General features: G+C 41.6%; 1 protein-coding gene across 1 annotated transcript in view; it reads left to right on the top strand.

Moving 5' to 3' along the window:
* Positions 1–1,389: 1,389 nt before the first annotated feature.
* PAK5 (p21 (RAC1) activated kinase 5) overlaps positions 1,390–7,202 on the top strand; it is a 75,597-nt gene continuing 69,784 nt past the window's right edge. Inside the window, exon 1 of the mRNA XM_032213998.1 lies at positions 1,390–1,470. The gene's annotated coding sequence lies outside the window, so the exon portion shown is untranslated. The remainder of the gene's footprint in view (positions 1,471–7,202) is intronic.

Raw genomic sequence — 7,202 nt, 5'->3', positions numbered from 1 at the left:
ACGGCAATATGGAAATAGTCTGCACTGCCTTCTTCAAGCATTTTTTTTCAGCTTCTCAGTCTAGCCCACAGACCTAGAATTTCTTCATGGTCTCCCTTCCAAATACAACTGGGTACAATCCTGCTTAATTTTCAGGATCGGTCAAGGTCAGCTAGGTGGTATGAAGATGCAATGACTGGAAAAGCCAAGGTGGAGCTATTTCAAATGGCATAACATGATTTGACACACAAGCATGAGACTTGGCCTACTTCTCCTGATGTAGGTTTGCATGCTGTGCTCTTTAAATCAGAAGTAGGAGCTCTATATTTACTATGGCAACGTATTTACTTCGTTATTAGACAACATCAGCATGTTCCTCTCTTTGTTTAGTAACCTGCATAAATGATACTGCTTTAACTTTGAACAGAAAGCTATCGGAGGGTAAGAAGAGTGTCATACCTTTGAAATGGGCAAGGTAATTCTTGTTTTGGCTGGAGGCTATTCTGGACACAAAGCTGTTATTGTTAAGAACATTGATGATGGCACTTCGATCATTACCCCTCACAAAGTAACAGCCAGTATGGGCAAGAAGAAGATTGCTGAAGGTCCAAAACCAAGTCCTTTGTTAAAGTTTACAATTACAACCACTTGATGCCAACCAGGTACTCTGTTGATATTCCCCTGGACAAAACCATTGTCAACCAGGATGTATTTGGAGATCCTGCCCTGAAATGTAAGGCGCGCAAGAGTCTAAAGTGAAATTTGAAGAAAGATACAAGACAGACAAGAACAAGTGGTTTTTTCCAGAAGCTCAGATTCTGATTTGTTTTCAACTGAACCAATAAATGTTTTTGAAAACCCTTTAAAAAAAAGAGGAGTGTCAAGAAGGCAGCCCACACAAAATGTGAGAATCCTTAAAGCATGGCTATCATGTTCAAATTCTCACCAAGTTAGAAATCTAGTACATCCGTCCTCCTCTCCAGGAAGAGATCATTTGCAGAATCTGCTTATTTATGTCAAGTCTGAAGCGGTAGTAGTATTTTGGCCTTGGTCGCAGAACTGGCAGCAACCCTGGCTGGCCATGCCCCCGAATTGGTTCCTCTGGTTGCCGGCATGTTTTTTAGTAATTTTTTCATGTTCTGTGCATGCGCAGAACAATTTACGGTCAACTGTACACGTGCGCACACACAGCAAATCAGCAGCAAGGTCGGCAGCAATCCACCCCTGATCTGGAGGGGTCCAAGTTAAGAAAAGCTGAAATAGAATGTACAAAGCAAGTGATGTACTCAGAAAGACAATAGTGTTTACTTTGCTAATTCCCGGACAGCGTTTTGCCTCGCTGTACAAACCCACATTGTCTTTGCTTTTTTAAAAAAAAGTTGAATTTATTTCATTGTGAGTCTCTATTAGATGTTTCTCATGGGACAACCATCTGGGTCATCCCGTTGTGCTGTGGTGTGACCAGTGAAGGCATTTTCAATAATTAACAAGGTATTGTGTGTTTTAGCAGAAATCCTGACAATGAGAAAGCGCTGGGCTTGGAATTGTTTCAGTGTTTGCTTTTGGCTGTAGCACTGGGGAGTGGGTGGTGGGGGAGACAACCAATTTTTAGGCTTTGAACATACCAGCAGATTAGCAAGGGAGCACAAAATCTGCTGTAACCCTGTGCACGCAGACAGTGTTAGATATGAGTGTGTGGGATCATACCAAACTTGTATGAATTGGGATGGCTATTGTTTGCATAACTGGACACAAACATGATTCATACCCTTCTCTTCTCAGGATAGGGATAAATGGTCTGTATGTAGACTTATGAATTGAGAGTCATAAAAAGATAAGGTTTGGAAAGGAGCTTCAAAGTCACCCAGTGTCCTCCAGATCTACAAAGGTATGGCAAAAAATCTCCCTTGAATTGAGCTTGATTCCTATTGACTTGATAGATATTCCTATGGTTGTTTCTTTGACACATGGCTATTGCTTTTTCAGTTTGAGGCTTCTCCCCCCCCCCACCTCACCCCAGTCTTACCTCCATGTTTAGGATTTTATTGAGGTGTTCCATCCATACCAAAGGTATTCAGCAGGTTCTGACCAGTTCTGGAGAACCGGTAGTGGAAATTTTGAGTACTTTGGAGAACCAGTAAATACCTCTGCCTCCATCTATTCTCTGCCTCCCGAGTTCCAGCTGATCAGGAGGGAATGGGGATTTTGCAGTATCCTTCCCCTGCCATGCCCACCAAGCCATGCCCACAGAACCGGTAGTAAAAAAAATTGAATCCCACCACTGATCCATATAGTCATTAGGTCCAGTGTTGCTCACCTTCCACAAGAAGAGGTAAGCAACAAGGTATTGTTGTTTGCTGAGGCAGAACCTACATTGGAGGATGCATATTAGAAGATTAGTAAACAGGATCTCTCTAGCCCTTTGTGCGTGCCTTTGAGACAATCTTCCTATGGTTTCATTGTCCAGGGACTTTCTGCCTCCTGTACTTTCTCCTCCCAGCCCATTTCTCGCCCACAGTTTGTTTATTAAACAAGGCTACAGTAACATGTTTCCTATCTATCAGGTCCCTCAATGCAGCATTTCTGGAAAGCTTACAGCGGCAAGAAATCTTGTATGACAAACAGAGCAGAAGAACTATCTGTGCTCAAGTTGTAATGGAAAATTGATGTGTCGATTTAATACCCAAAGAGGGGGAGTGGGGGAGTCTTGAAGGCTATGATTGGAAAGCTTCAGGAGCAAAAAGTCTGGACAATCAATACCCTCCCTTCAAAAAAATTTTTTTCTATAATAAGAGCATGTTTGCCAACTCTGAAGATGTTTGACCAATAACAGCCACAGATGTAGAGAGGCACCTGGTATCTAAATCACACTGTACAAGCCAGCAGAGTGTAGGCCGATGTAGTTTAGAAAGAGTCAACCAAAAATGCCAACAAGCCAACAAAACCAGTGATTAAGGTAGAATGAGGGAAAGTGCAAAAGAATTGTTGTTGGTATCAGAACCTCAAATTATGGCGAGGTGCCTAGTGTTTTGGCAGGAGAAATCCAAGCTAGCCATCTAGTGCTTCAAGCCATCTATCTAGCAGGAAGGATTTCCCAAGAAAACAACCTCAAACTTTGGTTGTTACAGAGCTGTGCTCTAAGGATTTCCCGATTGCCACTCTCTTCTTGTCCTTCTTACTGAGGAGATTTTGGTTTAAATTTGGACTAAATTCTGTCCTTGGAATCTGATTCATTTCTAAATTACTTTTTGCAAAATGTTTTGCTGCCTATGTGAATAGCATAGATGAGTGTTCCTTTTCCAGAAGGGAAACCATCTGGAGTGGTGGTGGCATTTCTCATCAATTGGATCCATAATCCCCCTTTTCCCATTGCATTTCAAATGGTAGGCTAACTTTAAGTACTCAGAGCAGGTGATGTGCTTCGGCACAGGTACCCTACTGCTGTCCTCCAGAATCTACCTTTTGCTATGACTTCTAGGTATAGCATAGTTTAGATCAATGGTGTTAAACTCAAGACCTAGGGGCCAGATCCGTGTGTGTGTGTGTGCTTAGATCTGGCCCTTGGGGCTGGAAACAGCAGTTCAGCCTGCAGTGCCTCTGCAAGCAAAAATGGGGCTTGGGAGGGCCACATGCAGCCCTCCCGAGCTCTGTTTTTGCTGGCAAAGGGTTGCAGGAAGCCATCGCAACCAAAAACAGAGCTCAGGAGCCTGTTTTCGCTGGCAGAACACTCTGGCCACTACAGGTGCCCCCAACATGAGTGACATCGAGCTGGTTATGCCCACCCTGGCCATGCCCACCCTGGCTTTCCGAGGTCAAACATAACCCTGATGTGGCCCTCAATGAAATCAAGTTTGACACCTCTGGTTTAGATAGAGCCAGTCTTTCTTTATTTGTCTAAAACTGCTGGTGTAACTATACCATTTTAGTGATGGAAACTGCTCACTATTTCCATCAGTACCACTGTCTTTTAGCAGAAACATTTTTTGGTATAGTGCTTGCTTCTACCCCCTCCCCCCAAAAAGAGGAATGATATGAAGAAGTCAAGGGTCATGGTGGCTCAGTGGCTAAGACACTGAGCTTGTCAATCAAAAAGGTTGGCAGTTCAGCGGTTCGAATCCCTAGCGCCACATAACAGAGTGAGCTCCAGTTACTTGTCCCAGCTTCTGCCAACCTAGCTGTCCAAAAGCATATAAAAAGGCAAGTAGAAAAATAGGAACCACCTTTGGTGGGAAGGTAACAGTGTTCCGTGCACCTTTGGCGTTTAGCCATGCCAGCCCCATGACCACGGAGACGTCTTCGGACAGCGCTGGCTCTTCGGCTTTGAAATGGAGATGAGCACTGCCCCTTAGAGTTGGGAACGGCTAGCACATATGTGCGAGGGGAACCTTTATTTTTTTACCTTTATGAAGATGTCACCACTGTCATAGAAAAGGATTGGGAAATTATAGGGGGGGGGGAACCAGTTCAACCCCCAAATCTCATTGCTGCTGACATCATCCAAGGGTTACATTATTTGCTTTCTAAAATACTATTAAATATATATACTTGGTCATATTTGGCGCATCAAGAAATATTGATATGGCATACCTTTTTTTCTGATTGTGCTAAACTTTTGAAAATAGAATTCAGATATTCTTCACATTTTCTTGCTTTTAGAATGTTATCAGGAATGAATGTTCTTTATGGAACAAAGAGACTTGTTTTGATCAAGGTCAGCTAATTGATAGGCAAGAACCATTAAGTCCTCAATCTGCAAAGAAGTGTCTTTACTCAAAAAGTTTTTTTTTAAGTTAATAGGCAGGAACTTATAGCTTCAATTGAAACCACCAATATTTGGAATTATGTAGGGTAGTGCACGTCTCCCTTGAGTTTCTGTCTGGAATCTGAATTGGTTTTAATATTTTGAATTTGAGTTAAGTTTTAAAAGGGTCTGAAAATAAGCCCATCTCTCCTGGAGCATCATTAGCTCCATCCAAGTGTGTAGTGTTTGTTTCTTTTTCTATAATCCTTGCTCAAAAGTCAAACCTGAACAATCCATTGAAAATGCAATAAATCCCTTCTGACATTTTTACAGAAATGTTTGGCCTCTGTTAGAAATAATATTGTTAGATCAATGGTCTTGTTCAGCAAGGGCCCATGATTATGAAAAGAATACATAGAACATGTTAAATAAATAATTCTATGAATATTTCCAGTTGGTCAATTTTATTGATTTTTCCTCCTGTAGATAAAGTTCATGAAATATACATTATGTTTATATCATACACAAGATATGAAACTCTTTCTCTCCCTCCCTTCTGTTTTTGTGTGTTTGTGAGCGTGAACTTCATTTTGTTATATTAGGGATTATTTTTCCTGTTGCTCAGGGCCTCAAAAACACAGAAATTGGCCTTGGAGTCTCTGAGAAGACCCACTTATTGCTAGCGAATCCCTTTTTAAAGAACAAAAAGGGCAAAAGCTTCAGAAGGCCAAAATAAACACAATTTTAAGCTAAAGATTTTAGCAATTCACATCCTCCTTGAGGATTACAGACTGATTTTTTGAGGAGCAATTGCCCACTGCCCAACCAAGAAATATAGTAAGTGGCCTCTCAAGAGGTTTTTTTTTTTCCCCTCACCAAGAAAATAAGAGCCATGATGGATTGTCTCACAGGTCAGTCTGGAAGCACCTTTTCAAGTCACTGCTGTTCTGTAACTTTGAACTGAAGGACACCAATATCCTGCCACCAGGGTGAAATCCACTTACCTTTGCTACTGGTTCAGTAGCAGTGTGAGCGTGAACGAGCGCTTTGCTCGCACGCACCACCTCTGTTTCTGGACCCGCTGCATGCGCAGAGCACGCCTACAAAAGTAAGCGAACAGCAGGGGAGGGAATCTGCAGGAAATCCTGCTTTCCAGCTAATATAAATCGGTCATCACAACTGATCATCAGAAAAACTGGTTCACCTGAACCAGCAGCTTTTTTTTTCTCGCCAGTTCGGGTGAACAGGTAGATTTTTACTACCGGTTCGGGCAAACTGGTCCAAACCGGTAGCTTTTCACCCCTGCTATCCACCATAGCTTTTTCTCTCAAAATCTGGATGAATGGTTTTGTGAAAGAGGTTTTCCTGTGTTACTCTGGACCAGAACGACTGCATGGAACTAATTTCAGCTGCTGTTCAGATTGGTGTCTACTCCCACAGAGGGGTGGAAGACCTAATTCCTTTAATCTTGGAAGACATGCTACATGCAGAGTAAGTGTTTTCCAGAAAATGATAGTTTTCATGATCTGATAAAGTTGATGAGGGGAAAAATGATCCCCTTTCTCATTCTCCGGACTTCACTTGGAGTGTCCCTTTGATTTGATTAGCGTCCCAGTGATTTTGTGTATCCACAGTGGAACTTTTAACGTACAATTTCTTTTTTAGGAAATCATTTGCATACTCCACCAAAGTGATTGCAGATATTAACTTAACAGATTTGTGGGAAATAAGGGCAGGGTGGATGTCCAAAAGACTGGCAGTTTTCTTCTAAAGTCGCCAACTCCATCGGCATAGATTTCTTTATAAAAATTGTAGGTTCTGTTTTGGCCACAAGCAGGGAACTTGTAGCTCTCCAAGTAGAATTTCTGGCAACTCCTTCTAAAATGGGCATTGATGATGGAATCTGGGAACTGCATTTAAGAAATTATTATTGTCCTTGTTTTCAGCAACATTTGGAAATAACAGGTTTCCTGCCCCAAAATTTAAGCATAAAGAATTATATATGCAATTCTAACAGAAGCAAAATATTTACAGTTTGCAAAGGACAAGGTAAATGAGGGCTACATCATCACCATCACCATTATGAGAACCAACAAAAAGTAACAGTTCCATCTATATACTAAAAATAATTCAAGCAAATAATAGAAATCTGCATGAAAAGGCTTCATAGCATAAATTGAGACCCATATCTTCTGGAGTGCATGAGTTTCCATTCTATTAAAATTTAATGCCAACCAGCAAACAAAATGCTGTGAAGATAGCATTAGTGCTGTTCTACTCTTTATGCATCTCTTTTTTTATTTTTCAGAAGAAAAGAGCATCCAGAAAATTTGTTTGTGTGAAAGCCGTGCAACTTTGCCACCAGAATAAAAGATATTTCTTTCATTGCCCTATGTTAAGGGTGTCAAACGCAAGGCCTGTGGGCAGCATCCAGCCTTCAGGGTGTTTAGTTCTGGCCCACAAGGCAGCAGTGGAAATGGCA

Source organism: Thamnophis elegans, chromosome 3 (genome assembly GCF_009769535.1).
Source record: "Thamnophis elegans isolate rThaEle1 chromosome 3, rThaEle1.pri, whole genome shotgun sequence".
NCBI lineage: Eukaryota > Metazoa > Chordata > Lepidosauria > Squamata > Colubridae > Thamnophis > Thamnophis elegans.
This window is presented reverse-complemented; position numbering and strand designations above follow the sequence as displayed.